General features: G+C 40.3%; 1 protein-coding gene across 3 annotated transcripts in view; it reads right to left on the bottom strand.

Annotated features, from left to right (window-relative positions):
- The window catches only part of LOC113534491 (carbohydrate sulfotransferase 8), a 101,681-nt gene that overhangs the window by 15,901 nt on the left and 68,318 nt on the right, over window positions 1-17,462 (bottom strand). The gene's annotated exons all lie outside the window — the stretch shown is intronic.

The following is a 17,462-nucleotide window of genomic DNA, read 5'->3' as shown; positions in this document are numbered from 1 at the left end:
ATTTTGGCATTAAGTCAATGTTAATGCTGGGTATTGACTCCAGTAAGGGTGTCCTTCTTCGATTCCTGTGTGTGGTTTACATGGACATCAAGGGCGTAGCTAAGACTGAAAGGATGTCCAGTATGGAGGGTTATGAGTAACATTCGTGTTATTTGCAGATGATGTTATCTGGCCATGTGGCACCATCTGAAGTGGACAATTATACACACAATTTGCTGTGTTTGGACAAATCACTATACTTGAACAACCAGTTGAAGCAGTCAGAATGAGAATTAGGACCTCCAAATTAGAGGCCAGGCATTAGGGGCATGATGCAGGCTAGGCTTACTGTCTGTATGGAATTTTACATGTTGCGACCTCGTGTCCTCCGATACTTCCTCCCACTTCCCAAACACATGCAGGTAGGTGGTTTATCTACTCTAAATTACTCTGAAGTGTGTATAAGCATGCAAATATCTGTTTGTGTGTAACGCCCTGCAGTGGACTGGCTTTCCCCATACAGAGTGCAGTCCTTCCCCTCAGTGTTTTTGGGATAAGCTCAGGATCCACCACAACCCTGAGCAGGATGAAGCAGTTACTGCAGATGAATGATGGAAAGAAATCTGAGGCCATGGTTCTCATCAGGAAAAAAAAGTGGGATGCTACCTTACGTTAGTGAAGACTTCTGATGAATTCAGGATCTTATTCATGGGTGATAGAAAAGGAGAGTGTGAGACTGGCAAACAGTGGAAGGAGTTTTGCAGTACCTTCAGTTGTCTGCAGTGGTGAAGAAGGAGCTCAGTTTTCAGAGAAACCTCTCTGTTTACCATTCAGTCTACATCCCCACACTCACCTATGGTCATGAGCTGTGGGTGCTGACTGAAAGAATAGCATAGTAGGTACATAAATTAGGTTCCTCTGCAGGAAACAATCCAGAAAAGCCTCAGAGTAGAACTGCTGCTCCATGAATGAAGAAATTGACTACCAAGCTTAGCATAACAAGCAGACAGTTAGCTATTTTCAAAAAATATGAGAGGAGAAAACTGCAATTCCACAAATCTTATCACCCCTTTAAATCCACTCCATTATCAATGACAACTAGATAGGAAATATTTAGCCCTTTAGCCTGAGTGTAAGAGGTCATTAACTCCTTTCTGACCCCATGACTGGCTGCTAAATCAAATATAGATTGTTCCACTCCTAGAATATGAAAGCCAGGGTGTATGTGTGTGTGTGTGTGTGTGTGTGTGTGTGTGTGTGTGTGTGTGTCACCTTTTTGTCAGTGTGTAGCAGGATTTTCAGTACAGGATGTGTCAGGGTAATTTTAGAGCAAGCAAAGGAGAAATTATTTTTTAAGGTCTTCGCTGTGGTGTTCCCTTTCCCTATATTTAGAAGAAAAGTGCTTGTCTCGTTTCTTTCTTTTCTCATCTTTTGTCTTTTTCCTTTCATTTCTCTCCCCCTATATCCAAGAGTTTCAGTGTTAAAGGGCTCAAAAAAATCCATCACTGAGCTCTGAGAGCAGGGGAGGTGCCTAGTAGTTGGTGGATTTGATTTCTCATAGCAGATGTTGGGTTTCTCTCCTGAAGTGAGTGCTGCATCAGTAAAGGTGGCTACCATGTCATTATTTCCGGCTTGTGATACCTAAAGCCTCAATCAGAAATCACTTGTGAGGAAAAGTTTGATCTCAGAGGACATACAGGGTAACTTGAATATCGCGTAGTCAATCTCTAATGTGCATTATCTTGTAGCAAAGACACTTCTGTTTGTTCAGGCTGCTGTTTCATGTGTACAACATCTTTCAAAATGAACAGATTTTATTAGCGCAAACACTATTTATTTCCACATAATTTCACTCCTTAGTTATCTTTAGGAATTAAGCTAAGAATCAGGGGGTGTATTTGAAGCTAATATCTATATAACATGCTGTTAAAATATGTCTGAATGGTGCACCATAGTTAAACAGTGGTCTAAATGAACCAGAGCTAGTGGGCCAGAATTGTTCCAGAAATGTTCAATTCTTATTCCACATATTTGTTGCCGAAAGTCTTGTTTTTCTCTGCAGTTGACACAGTGGGGTTGAAGTGAGCGGAACTGTCTGTTTTCAAAGCTGCTTGTATCTTAATTTATACATAGTTAAATTAATCTATTTCATATAAACCTCTGTGTCTGCATCTCTAAATGAAACACAGATCTTCATGGTTTATTATTAGCCACAGGCGATGGTGAACTTCAGCTTTAATGTGGGCTTGGAGCCTCACAAACGCAGCAGGGTCATGTAAGAACTTTAATGTGTTGCTGCTGGAAGTTATAAAAGCTGAACCTTTGGACCATTTGGGTTGCTTTTCCTAACACTTATTAAGTCCTGAGCTAAATTACTCTGTTAATACTGATTCCCCATTTGGATAAAATATGACCAAACACTTTACAAGTAGTTAGAAGTAAATAAATAAAGTAATAAATCAATAATCCAGGGTCTCTATGAGCTTTTTCACACATATTAGTCTGGGGTAGGTTTGTGTAGAGCTGAAAGCATATTCATAAAACGTTTTTTATTCATTGATCAGAAATACGCTGATAGAAAAGGGTAAACAAATATTTCTCAACGCACACAGAAATCACAGAGAACACAAAGCTGGTGCTAAATAAATGATCATGATATAATTAACTTCCTTAAAATCTGTATACTGTATCCAGCATTTATTTTCATTTCTTAGTCTTTGGTCAAGATCATATTTCTGCAGGACTTTGGCTCAGTTTGCATCTCGTGACTCAGTTTAGCAGCTCACATCTTTGAAAAATGCCTGCAACCCAAAACACATGGTATGTTTGGTTCACTTCCTCCAGCTGAGTCGATTCAGATTCGAATCACTTTCTCACTGCAATTGAACTGAGCTAGAGCTCACTTGGAAATGGACCAAGACCACCTCAGTTAGACATCCTCAGACCAGAGGATTGCTGTGTTCTCACCTGCCTAAAGAACTGCACAGAAGGGGATTTCACACCAGGATTCACTGCATATGTGAAAGCACCCTATGAATATCAGGGGACTGGAAACCAGGGAGTTGACTCAAGAATCAATTAGACAAGCTGATAAAGCAGCCAGTAAACATATCATCGCTACAGCATTGAAATTGCAAATGAAAACGGGGTTAATAAGAGTCACTCTTCTCAAAAAGCTGATTTTCACCACCCTTACATATGTTACATATCTCGAGCTTCAGAACGCAGACTGACACACACTTTTTATTTCATCTGTAATTCTCCTACAGTCGGCTTTTAGCACTGTGTCACTGAGACAGCAGCTCTGACGTATTTGCACAAATGTTGTTTGCCGTTTCTCTCTCTGGAGGTCATGAACTCATTCACACTCCCTTCTTTTGGATAAGAACAGGGGTGAAAGGTGGCACAGGGGCTTTTGGATGGAAGGAAGCGTCACTCTGGCCTGCAGTAATGAGCTCTGAACTGATTCTCCAACATCTCACAAAAAAGCAGTACAGACCCAGCAGGAGATCAGGATCATTTAATCCATACTAAAAAACATCCAAATCTTTCTTTCCCTCCTTTCTCTTTGGTCTTGTTTTTCTTTCTTTCTTTTTTTTTTTGTAAAGAAAGCCATATTGTATATTGTACACCTATAGAAAAGAGTTGGGATGAGACAGCTATAAAGCATTGCAAGATCAAAAGCTGAGAGCCTGAACGCTCAGATATGAAAAAGGACCACATGACCTGCTGCTTTTTTCCTCCAATCCTTATAAAATCCTTCTGTCACTAAGTAATGGCACACTTTTATGTGTTAAGAGCAGCCATGACGCATCTTGTATTTTTGTATTTCTTTGCATTGCTAATGCATTCCCACTGCTTGGTCAATTCATAAATTTTATGCAGTAGTGAATCTCTGTGTTTGTAGCCTTGTAGTCTCTAGGTGAATGTACGGTTGTGACGTTAATTGCTGATTGGGCCTGCTCATACTCCCATTATCATATGGCAAGAACATTATTAAAAGGATGCTTTCATGAAAGGGCACCAGTAGCCTATGGTCTGAATGAAACGATCTGCCTATTACGCCAGACCCTGCTCCTGTATACATGACTCACACGGCTGAGGAGTAAGTGATGCAGATTACACCTCATTGTGCTTCTCTCATAAATCCTGTGTACTTTAAACTGTCTGCACATGAGCATTAAACTGTACACAATAATGTGCCACTTAATCTGAGTCTAAGTGCATCTAAATGCATTGATTTATTATAGATGATCGCCAAATAGATAAATAGGGAGTTTAGCTGAATTTCAGTGCTTTAATCATGTTGCACTTCAACATTTGCAACATACTTACAGAATGTAAATCACTGAAACAGTCCTTATGTAAATGTTTGAGAGTGAGGCAGAGTGAGGGGGTTTGTGGAAGCTCAGTTGTATCCAGTCCAACACTGACATGAATAAAAAACTAAAAGATTGTTGGATTTCAGCCAAATATGCAGAGTGATGAGAGGAATGAATGATTAAAGCTCACCTGTCTGGTCAAGCAGAGCAATCCAACAAAAAAACATCTATTGCTGAATAACTGTTTCCCACAATTTATGGCCAAGGTCTACTCGCATGAACAAATACACAAAGTCAAGGTCGCCAGACATCAGGTCATATTCACCTGCAACCAATCAAAGACAACCCAATCTTGGACTCATTATTTGTGAAGTGAAGTTACTGAGCCTTATTTCTTGTGTCGGTATATTCTGGTTTACATTTCATAATGTTTTGCTCTTTCGATTTGTCCTGATTAATCTGGTTGCACATTGCCTGCACTGTTTCCATTTTTTCCACATTTTGTCTTACCCTTTGGTTTTGATCAATGTACCTGTTTCTTTAATGAATTCTATCCTGCACTTGCATATCACATGTCTGCGCATTCAAGACAGAAGACTTCACTGTTACCATGGATGCAGCAAGATAGCATGAGTTGAAATAGTCTGTGTGCGCTCAGGGGGCAGGTTGTCAGAGATCAACAACAACAACAGCTCTCCGCTACACACACCATATTTTGGCAAATTGTCTAAATGGCTCCAGCAACAAGTGTCATCTTTATTCAACTTCGTCTACAGCCATCACCTGGGACTGCCCCTTCATAGCCCAATGTAATAAGTAAGACATAACTCTTCTTAGTGTCAGGATCTTTTGTTCCAATGTTTGTTGTATTTTTTTCTCCCAAGAAGTCTCCTGACCCAATCTCACTGCTCATAGGCAAGGCTTTGATTTGTGCTACAACCATTGGGAATAGTTGAGAAGAGGTTGTATGGTCTTATGACCATTTTGCATCTCTTTTTCCACAATGTCATTGTTCATCTAAGTACACATTAGCTGCTGGCAGTGGCTGGAATGAAACCATTCTCACTGCTGTTTTCCATCAAGGATTCAGAAGGGACGTTGTTATAGAGCTGGCCTGTAGAGATGTAAAGTCATTCCACCTTAGATGGCCTCATAGACTTAGCAATCCATCTAAACAAGTTGCTAGTTCGCCCTTAATGTCAGAGGCGCCAATAAAACAGCCTTTTTACTATGGGGAGGTGATGCCCCTTATCACGCAGAGCCCCATACGCCCCAGCACAGGAGAGGCTCATCTAAGTGGAAAGTGTGCAGCTGATTCACCAGCAACATAATGCAGTGAGTGTGTTACATCTCTATCAGACCATATATTATTCTTGTTATGTTGCATCATTTAGACACTATGCTTGTTATTTCAGCACTCATCGACAGCAGGGCCGCTGGGAAATTCATAGATCCTGACAGTTCTTCGCTTCCAGATTGAGACACAACCTCGGAATGACTGTACAAGCCTTGGACAGCAGATCATTAAGGAGTGGACTCATCACTCATTGCAACACCCCCTTTCTCTAGACACAAGTGCTGAGAGGATCTCTCTGCTCATTATGTCATCTCCCGACTATCCCATGGCTCTGGGACTCCACTACTGCCAAGTGCACATCCTGTAATCTCTTGGACAGAACACAAAATCACAGTGCCATTCCCACGTTTCCTGAAGTGGCCGAGGTACTTGAAAGTATCTTACAAAGAACTTCAACAAGTGGGATGTCAGCACTAGGTCTGTGTTCATTCAGATCCCTTACTCTTCACAGCATGAAGAATTGTACAACTCATCTTAGAGAAATCTTAACTTGAAGAAGTGTAATATCATCAGTAAATTACAGTGACATGAGTCCTATATGAGTCACTGACACCTGCATATGTCATCTGCAGTTTTATCTGGTATGGAATTTAACAAATTGTCTCAATGTGGGCAGAGAGACTGAATGAAGACAATCAAAGAAATTCGTAAAAAGTAGAAAGTGTAATAAATACACACTTTAAGAGAGTTTAAAGAATTTTCTCCACAGGTCAACACTCAGGGCTGCTCAGTGGCATTTGTACCATGCCGTATGCTGAGTTTTGTTTTAAAAAAAATATCACCTATTAAAGTTTCCCAAGTCTTCTCAAACTTTCCAGATGGAGGTGGACATATTGTGAGTCGGTGTGTTTGCTGAAGCAGTGTGTCGCTAGAAGTCAGTGATTCAGAGCTCTCATGACTCAGCTGGTGTGAATTAGAGGTGCAGTTTAGCTGTACTGGCCAAAATCTCACACTGAACCATGCTGCGTTTTCCCCTATTAATATTCAGTGATGGATATGGAGGTGATGAATGAATTTTAAAGGGTATGTCAACCTAAAAATTTTTTTTTTAAAACTGTAAACACATTTGTTCAAAAAACTACTGATGTGTTCTGTTAAGACAAACAATTAATCATTTGGTACTGATAGTAAACACACTGGTGGGGGGATTTTTTTGTATTAGTGGCCAGCAACCTTTCAGATGTCAACACCCTCAAAACAGAACCGCTCCATCCTGAGCTCAGTTTATTGTCTGAGTTTTGCATATTCTCCCTGGTAGGTGGACGGGCCATGTTAAATTGCCCCTAGGTGTGAATGAGTGTGTGAATGTGTGTGTGTGTGTGTGTGTGTGTGTGTGTGTGTGGGTGCATGGTGCCCTGCGACAGTGTCCCATCCAGGCTATATTCCTGCCTCACCCCCAGTGTTCTCGGGATAGGCAATGGATCCTCCATGACCTTGACCAGAATAAATCAGTTACCAAACATGAATGAATGAATAAATATTGGAGCCTTGCAGGAGCCTTGCACATGGCAGATGGCAGGAGCCTTGGTCTCTCTTCAGGGTGGGACAGTGTTACCATGTTTTCTGTCTAGTGGCTGTGGTTCATTAGAGAAGCAAAGCATGCTGGGAAAATCATCTACACCAACTTCAATTTCTCAAATCTACCACAGCCATTAGACTGCCTCATATTACTCAAAGTGGGCATTCATGATGATTATTTATTGAGTAATAATTCAAAATGATCCTCCTTGGTAGTCATTAAGGGGACACAGATTTGCATCAACACATTCATAACAGATAACTGCTTGCCCTGCAACTAAATAATTCTGTTCATGTTTTAGAGTTTTCAGGAAACTCTACAATACTGCACTAAACAAACAGACATAACCCTTCCAGCATGCTATAAACATCACAAGTAGGTAGTACATTTCCCACTGCTCTATCCCACCCGTTTTAAGCCTTCATGCTTTTCTTCATTTTTTTCCTAAAGGTTCTTTGATTGCTACAGAGCTTTCCTTTGCTGGTCAAATCTTAGAAGCTTTGACTTTTTATTTTAACACAAAGGAAGTCAGATATTTGTGTCTGTCTTACCCAGAAAAAATCCAACAATTTCTGAATTCCTCAGAGCACCTCATTTAAAATGCAGTGAGCTCTGCTGCTGTGATCCTGAGCTTGTGGTAAGTCTGATAGTCTAATATTACGCTGATGTGGAAAGAAGCAATTCTCCTTTACGGCTTGTAGAAGAAACTGGAACACTGAAATGGAGGTGCAGAATCAGACTTACATCGTACACGACTGTTTTTCAGACATGATTTGGCTCAAATAAACTCTCAATCAAACAGACATTTGTCTGTTTTTTCAGTGCTTTGTTCAAGGAGAATTGAGCTTCCTCTGCAGAGTTGCTGGGTTTATACTCTGTGATAGAGTAGAGCTTGACAACCTAGGAGTAGAGCCACTGTTCCTTGAAATCAAGAAGAGACAGTTTAGGTGAGTTTGGCACTTTACAAGGATGGCCCCTGGTCAGCTCCTGGTAGATCTGTATCAGACACATCCCATTGGACAGCGACTCCATGGCAAGTCCAGAACCTGGTGGAGAGATTGGCTTGGGAACATGTGAGGATCTCCAAGGAGGAGCTGGACTCTGTGGCTGGGGACAGAGATGTCTGGATTGATCTTAGACTGTTGCAACAACAGCCACCACGAAAGAGGACTAATGGATTCTGTATTTTTATTTTTTTTCATAAATTATAGGCTTATAGTTTCACAGTTTCCTAATTATGCTGCCAACTAATGATTTTCTTTAAAGCAGAGGGAGGTGAACGCTTTAATCAGCATATATCAAGAATATAACGTACCACCAAATTATTATTGATTTGTTCTCCCTGCTGGATTCCTCAATCTTTCTTGGTTTGGCTGAATTGTAGTCCTTCATCTTTCATATGAACTCTTTATTTATCAAGGCAAGAGGGGCTCGGGTTACTGGAGCACAGGTAATAGGATCCGTTCAGGATAAGCAAGAGGATGAGTGACATCAAAGACAGGATTTGTGCGTCCGCTGTCTCTTCTCTAATCCTTCCATCTGATGTGCCTATCCACTGAGTTTCACTTCCTCTCTATAGGACACGTCTCTGCCTTATCGCTCTGCCATGACCTTCTCTGTGGAGGTAGAGCTTTTAAGAGGAACCTCATTCATTTTGTCACACATAGCACCATAAACACTTAGCACTCCTGCTGGTATTAGCTTTTGCCCCATGTGGTCAATCCATGTGGTCACAAACAGTATGTCAGCAACATAGAGCTGAGTCACAAGCTGAGTCAAGCTTCATTTACATTCACATGGATGAGGTCCAATGCTCCAGTGCTGCCTTCCTCTCTCAAAAGAACTAGTGCTGTTATTAAATATGATATTACTACAATGCATAAAAATACCCTCTGTGCTTTATTACTGAAGTCACACTGGTGTGCTAAAACCATCTGTTGTAGCTAAAACCAAATTTTGGTCTACTTCGGATTAACATCTTAACAAAACCCAGACAAACTCCATCTACAGATGTGTGCTTGTTTAAAATCAGCAATGAAAGGAAACCTTTCAGCCCTTTTTCGTTACTCTGTGTCTGAATGTGAACAGCATTCAAGTCTTTGTGTTTGAAACAAAAGCTAATGTGCACTTTTGTATTGTTTTACCTGTTTCACTGTGAATGAGTCACTTTTGCTGTGCGGTGTTAATGAACAGCAAGTCCATGTTGTTGCTGTCCCATTTGGGAACACTTCCATCTGTTCATGTCTATCTGCATGAATTATTTCTTCTTTCTTTATAAATGTACACCCCACCCACCAAGCTAAAGTCACAAGGCATTTTCTTTTCATTCTTGTGTTGTTGTTTTTTTTTTTTACTTTAAGAAGAAAATAGAAAAATACAGCTTGTTCTGAACTCCCAAACTCAAATTCTCAGAAATCTAACTAATGAAGCAATGGCAGACTTTCATTCTGGGAGTGTGATGGTTTTAAGTTCACAGCACAGCTTTATTATCCGTCATCACCGTCCTGACATTGGCTGTGACATTTCACTGAACATCTCCATCAGAAGATGAGCCATGAAGCCAACACTGATGTTAAATGCTTCTTTTTTCATTCTTATGTACATGTGTATACGCTGATATATCAATATTAGAAGCTATGTTATTAGAGTAACTTGACGGTTGAATGAATAGTCAGTTTTTCTCCCTGACAGACTAAATCTCTCCAGTTGCTCAGCGTATCTTCTATGCGTATTATGGGAAAAGTGAATTTACGTCTATACATTTTTTTGTTTTGTTTTGGGTATTTTTTTTTTCAGATCCTGTTGATGTAATTATGTGAAACAATCACAGTGAAAATCTACAGTAAATCCGCATTCATGTTTGGTTGGAACAGAGCATCTGTTCTGATAGAGGTGAAGCCTCAGCCTGGATTAAAAATGGATTGTAAAGGGGAAATGAAACTCCCTGATGAGTAGAAAGTATGAGTAGAAAAATAGTTCTTCACAGGAACTTCAGGACAAGCTGAAGGTTACCTTTTCACACATCTTTACTTTTGGTCCCTGAAAGTGAAGAAAGTTTTGCAGAATAAACTATTTCTAGAAACTATTTCAGCTGTGTGAACAAGCGCTCTGAGAATGTGTGATCCCTGTAAATGTCTGACGCAGGAGTGAAAAGCAGAGTGACAGCTTCAGATGACGGTTTGCTGAATGAAATGTTTTCAGAGGAGATGAAACCTCCGGCATCATGGAGATCTCGCTTAACCTACAGCAGTCTAAAGCATCACACACACTTTAATATACTTCATTACAGTGTGTACATTATAGGCCTGAGGGAACTGGTGTCTCATGAAACATTCATGCAATACTAAGATTATGTAAACCTTCAACATTAGCCAGGGGTTTATGGTAGCCAGCAAATTTGCTGAAATAAAACACATTGATTTTCTTGTTTTAATCAAGTTACATCACAGATCATAGCTGATTACTGGACATTTACCTGCTGCTCATCTGAGAGTGGAGCGTGGACCCCCAGAGAGGGGAGGGGAGATGTGTGTTAACTTAAAGAGCCTAATGAAGCTAATTGATAAATTAGCACTGTCATTGATTCGGTATTGACTGTAGGCTCCAGTGTCTGTCTGGACTCAAGAGTTGAAGGAGCTCTTTAATAAGAGGCAGTGACACTGTGAGGGAATCTAAAGCCCAGCTGACATTCCCATTCAGTTCTAGTGATAAATCTAATGAGGGCACATGTTACCTGGGTGATCTTGGGTGTTTTCAGTTCTTTAAACCCAACTGAGGTCGATCAGGTCTCAGCTTGTGCAAAAGTTTCCCACAGATCCAGAGCACCAGAGCCAACTGCAGGCTCTTTTACTTCGTCCATGTTGCTGGTGATGGACCACCTTCTTTCTTCTGTGATGCTGAGGGCAGAGTAGGTTCTGCAGAAGGACCACCCTGCAAAGCCTCTACATCTTACCTCTATGATCAAGAACCATGACTTTTAACCTTGTCAATTCCTTTCACTGATCATGTGTTCTTATGCCACTCTCTTTTGTTTGAATGCCTCCCCCATACTATCTTCCCATATTCCTTGTGGTTTCTTAGATCAAAAGAAGATCATGTCTGAGGTTGTGCTGTGTTGAGGACTCCAAAATGGGCTTTATAGGGTGATGCATTTTAACATCCTCCAATACTGATCTCCTGCAGATGTTTTCCACAATTGTCTTGTGTTCCTGATTATGCTGCTGCTGATATCGGCTTTCCACAGCCACCTCTGGACAGCCGCTCAGGATGTGCTTGAAGGGGCCACTTTCCCTGGAAAAGTCGACATGCTGTTGTATCCCAGCAGGGTAAGTTGGAAGGACTGAGGAGAACATCAAAGACTGCCTGGACCAAGTCCAGTCCACTTGATTTTCTTACCAACAGCATGCTCCCATCTTATCCAGACTCCTTGCTGTGTCCTCTTCACTGCTATGGTGGACCGTTTCCCTCTCCATGGCTGCTCTTACTTCATTTTGGAACAGATGTTGCCACTTTTCCCCTGATATCCATCAAAACAGGTGCTTGAGAATGTTCCAAGTGAAGGTTTATCTCTGGTCAAAGCATCCACCAGATCTCAGTGGCCTTAGGCATGGGTCAGCCTGTTCCTCTGCAGCTTCTATTTTCCATTTCCTGCTAGCCTATCTTTGCTTTGGAGACATCAGGGTTGATTGGCTCTCAATACTCCTGCACCCTCCTCTCATTCAGGAGCAGCGGCCGTAGGATGTTTGGAAAAATACTGTGCTGGTAAATCCGCACCTCGAATAGCCCTGAAACACCCTGTTGACATCCTTTAATCATCTCACAGCTGTTCTTAAATAATGTTGAGTGTCTGAGATTGATTTTACAGACTTTTAAGAGATGGCAAAAATTCACGTATCTTCGGATTAGAAACAGAACCATAACTATATCCTTCATCAAACCATGGACCATGAGTATGTGCAGGTTCGAATGACATTCTGGCATTTCAGGATCCATCTGGCTCCAGTAACTGACTTTTATGAATATTTGTATGAATATTTGTATGCGTTATGAATATTTGTACGTGTAGAATTATACATTAACCGTATAACTTCTTGGGTGAAAGGGGAATCATGTAATAACTAAGTTAACATTCACACTGGTATGTGTAACTGTATGTGTACAGTGTTCACTGTCACTAGTCATATAATTGATTTAAATCTCCTGAGTTAATGTCTTTTCATACAATCAGCTCTTGCTAAAAGGATTCACACAAAAGTGGTCTTACAGCAATACCTCTATTAATAGGCCTCCATCGTAAAAAAAAAAAATTCACACTCTATCAGAGTGTAAATTAATCTATCTTTTCCTGAGTGTGCTGTTCTCTGCTCAGTGTGTGTCTCTGTGTGTGTTTAGTTACGTCCCCCTTAACCCTGGTTGCCAGGCTCACTAACATCTAATTCAATAATAGTCATTTATGCTGAATGTGTGTGTCTGTGGTGTTATGTAGCACTTGCTCTGGCCACTGATAAAGCAGCATTCAGACCATAACAATAACCAGCCTCAGAATGGGAATGAACTGAGAGGACTAAATAATTTCTGCCAAGAGAGTGAGAGAGAGAGAGGGAGAGAGAGAGAGAAAGAGAGACAGGTAAAGGAAGAAAAGGCTTCTGGGTCTGTCATAATAAAATTCAGGTCTGAGCTTCAATAAGGATGTTGCATAAAACTGTGTGGTGTAAAATGTCAAAGCAAGGCCAACGGTATAAAAGACAAAAATATATGATGCTGCCTGTTGATGTCAGTAGCACATGAATAGAGAAGCCTTCATTCCTTTCTTTATCTATCTATGAAATGAATACGAATTATTTGGACGGAAACTAATCAGTGTGTGTCTGCTGAAGGCAGAAGTCCACTTAAGCCCACCTATAAACTCTCATCTACTTACACATTTATCAGTATCTTTGTCCTGTTATCCAGATGTTTGGAACTTTCCAAGGTTAAGCCCCGTCTCCCCTATGAAGCCTGTTATTAATTCTCTTCCACTCTCATCGCATCTCTGGGACACATCGTCTGCACCTAGTCCTCCACAGAAGACAAATGAAACACTGCGCGCAAGAAAAGCACTCAGAATTCACTGCTGCTTCGATTCCTGTTCAGCGTCTATGAAAACACGTGTGCTTTCCTCAGGGGGAAATAATGCATCATCCCTTGCTGTGTGAGTGCGGAGCTGTACGCGAGTAAAAGCTCTGTGCAGAGATCGCTGCCCTCCTTTGCATTTAAAGTTGTTTTCTAAAAGTACAGTCTCATCCTAAGGTGCCTGTAAATGCCATCGCTTCTGGCCATTGTTGACTTCAACTACTAAATCACTAGGAGATAATTCTAATAAACACACTGTTTATAAATCATTGCGTAAAGCTGCAGGGTGTAAGATCTACAGGGTGTAAGGGTCTTTCAACCTTTCTGATGGAAAAATATGCTCCTCTTCCACTATATGCAGTAATCTCACAGCGATAGGAACAACAAAGAATGTATAAGAACTGAATCCCGGAATGTCTTTCTCCTCATCCTGACAGATTTACACAAACGTAATGTGTTTAATTTATCTCCAGGATTTGTTGACTGGCTGAACTGGATCGTTGAACTCTTGGTCGTTAATTTCTACAGAATATGGAGTGGAAGAGATGCTGTCGCGTCCAACTGGCTTTAGTAACTGAGCTGTTCTTGCAAATTTATGTTATAGCTTTTCATTATTATGGCAATTTCAATGATTACTATAAGAGATACTACAGTCTGCCACAGTCTGGCTTCTTTAACAGCTTATAAAATTAATGAGAAGTCACAACACAGCATGGTCCTGTATTTTCCTGACCTGATGGAAGTCAGTATCTAAATGCCAAATCCTTTATAAATGACAGAAACCTGCACATTGCTGCTGTTCAGGGTGTGTTTTTGAAGCTTCACAGAGTAGCGCTGCTTTAGGTGACCTGTTTAAGAGACGCTGATAATTTAGTATGAGTTTTTTCACACCTTTGATGCACTGTACTGATGAATAATGAATGCATCAACATGGCAACCCTTAGAGGAGCTCTAACCCCATTATAGAGCCTGGAAGGCCTTGTCGCAGGGAACTAATATCATTTTACAAGATGAGGTGGAAATAAAAATGTTAAAAAAGAAAGTCTTAATTAAATTTGTAGTAAAGCAACCCAGTAAGTCCTTCAAACATGATAATGTTCTGTAATATTAAAAAAGACTCCTCTGAATGAGAAGAAGCTTCATGTAGTCTCATTTCACACATCACATGTAAGAGCATAAATATTTGATAGGATGAGCAGATTAATAGGAGAAACAATTAAAACCCACACAGAGACAGAGAGACACAGTCTTTGTAGGGACACTTGAAGGCATCCTTTCCTTGTTCATCGTGGCATGTGGGCTACGTGACGATGATCTCGTGCTCCAGAGGTTTAAAGCGCCCATTCAACGGCTTGAAAATCATGATTTTATTCCACATCTTTCCGTATTTTCTTTTGAAGCAGGATGTGAGGGAGGCAGTGTGTTGAAAGGCTTGACAGAAAACAGCCAATAATGTTTCAGATACACCACACATCCTGTCTTATTAAAAAAATACTCAGCAGTGGCTTGGGAAAGTGGTTAAATATGCGGATTTTAAAGTGATTTCCTCAAGGCTGTTTTGCCCATACTTGAGAATCTGTTGTGTTCAGTATTTCCAACCACCTGGTGTCAGATTAGTACTGGGCTGAGGGTCATTTGTTAACAGTTTGCAGCAGTGCAGATTTGATGGCTTTAGACTTTCCACAGGTGAGACTGTAAAGACTGACACTTAAAACTGGACCATTTATATTTAAAAACACTGTGTATGAAATGTCATACACATTTTTGTAACTTAACTGCGCTTTGTAGAGAACAGACCATCTCACACACACACACACACACACACACACACACACACACACACGCACACACACATAAACTCCAAATATCTCTGTAGCACAGAAGGGATGGTTTGGCTGGGGAATAGCATGTGGGCAGCTGCATGATACATGTTTAAGGGGGCGGGACATACATTTTCCCATTGTTGTTGCAGAATAATACTGTCAAGTTAAATCAGACTTTTTGTAACTTTTTTGATGTAGACAATCTCCAAAACACCAATGCTGGTTTCATGGCCACTTAAACTGAAGCAGAAACTCACAGTTCATTGAATGAGCTGCTGCTACTCTGTGATTAATGCCGCTTGAGTTAGCCTTCAGTGAGTGAGAGCAATGAAAAGGAGAAATAATGAACAATAAATAATCAAGAGGAAACATTTTATATGGTTCTCAGTTCGTCATACAACAGGGACTCATATCTTCACCTGTTGCCTTAATTCAGTTGAGCTCATATTAAAGGGATAATTTAGCTGAAAATGCACTGCTAGTTTCCATTTTGGTGTTTTACTTTCGTAGAATTTTAGCATAACTCTTCCCTTTAGAAGTCTCTTTTATATCCTTGTGGCTTTTAGCAGATCTGAAATAACAAACTGCTCTTACTTTTAACAGGCACTTATACATTTTATTTTAACATGTAACGCATCCGTGATGGCCCGCTCATCTTTGTCGTCTTGGTGCGATAGCCGGTTTGAGAGATTAAGGCTCCTCTAATCCTGACATGGTATTATGAAGGCCGTGACTCATGGAGCTCTAGAAGTGCTTTGGAATTGCAACATCTCTGCGTTAAGGCTCCTACAGATGTGAATACATCCTGAATGAATGGAGCGCCTGTCCTACACAATGGCACGTCTCTCATACGAGGTCACGGTCACACATTCACCTAATGAAAAAGGAAACTATTTCTGAGCTGGTACAGTGAAAATGAAATCCAGCACAGCTCCAGATGGTGAATGCATAGCGCTCCTCACAGAACTGCACCGTTATGATGATGGAATTTATCTGGAGAAAAAAAAAAGTTGGGTTGAAAAGAAGGAAATAATCCCGGAGCATGTTTTCTGAAACTGTTTTCTGAGTAGCAATGCATTCATATTTCATGACGCTCCATTTTGTCTGTATCAGATCTCTCATACCAGGAGCTCCATCTGACGTCAGCCTCACAGAGCGTAGCGTAGCGTGCGTAGCGTGGACATCACCGTGAGTGAATATCTTTCTTTCTTTTTGTTTGTTTGGTGGAAAAAAATGATTAAAGCCTCACTGTACTCATCCTAAATAATGTTCAGGTAAGTAAATTCCAGGGATGTTTATAAAAAGCATTAAAAGCATTTCCTGCCATATGACTTTCTTTTTTATGCATATTGCTATTGTATGTACAGAACTTATTCACGTTCTTTCTTTCTTCCTTCCTTACTTTCTTATGTATTTCTTTTACACAGTTACTTAATAATTAATTACTTATTTACTCATGTATTAAATTACTTACTTGACTACTTACACATCTACTTACATACTTCCTATATTTCTTTTTATTCCTTTATCTTTTTATTACTTTATTACATATGTACGTACTTAGTTGCTTACTTACTTACTTACCTACATACTTAATTACTTACTTTCTTTCTTTCCTGCTAATGTACTTTCTTTCTTTTTCGTACATTTCTGACATACTTACTTTCATACTTACTTTTCATACTTTCTTTCATATACACTTACTTACTTACATACCTAGGTACTTAATTACTTTAATTATCTACTTACCTCCTTACTTTTCATACTTACTTCTCAGACTTTCTTTCTTATGTATTTACTAACTTAATTACTTACTTGGTTACTGATTGACTTACAGGTGGCCTACGGCAATGGATCTTCTCAGGTTTAATGGACCTCTTTCAGGTCAGCGTCAGATGTTGGAACTGGCAAAATTACACTTTTACAATACACAACACAAACTTCGACTTGATCATCAGTCTGCTGTGCAAAGCTTTCATGGTGTGAAAACACGCTGTGGTTCTCAGACTGAACTCATCTTTGTTCATCAAACAGCTCGGCTTTTATCTGTGAACGCAGGCACTCGCCACATTTCACACAGCAAACAAAGCCAAGCAGAAACACTGGCCTCGGTGAAACTGGACATTTTCTCTCGGGGGAAACAGGAACTGCTTTGATGCCTTCAAAAGGGGTGGCAGAGAAAACTTTTCTCAAGCGTGTCAGAAACAATTCCCATGGTCTCTTTAAGCTAAACAGCCTTTTCGGTGTTTAAAAGATCAAACATCCTATTTCTTATGAGGTTGGCAATATTTCAGTTTTTCTGGCAACCTGACCCTCCTGCTCTCCGAGTGAGCTATATCAGCCTCTAAAGC

Source organism: Pangasianodon hypophthalmus, chromosome 6 (assembly GCF_027358585.1).
Source record: "Pangasianodon hypophthalmus isolate fPanHyp1 chromosome 6, fPanHyp1.pri, whole genome shotgun sequence".
Taxonomy (NCBI): Eukaryota; Metazoa; Chordata; class Actinopteri; order Siluriformes; family Pangasiidae; genus Pangasianodon; species Pangasianodon hypophthalmus.
This window is presented reverse-complemented; position numbering and strand designations above follow the sequence as displayed.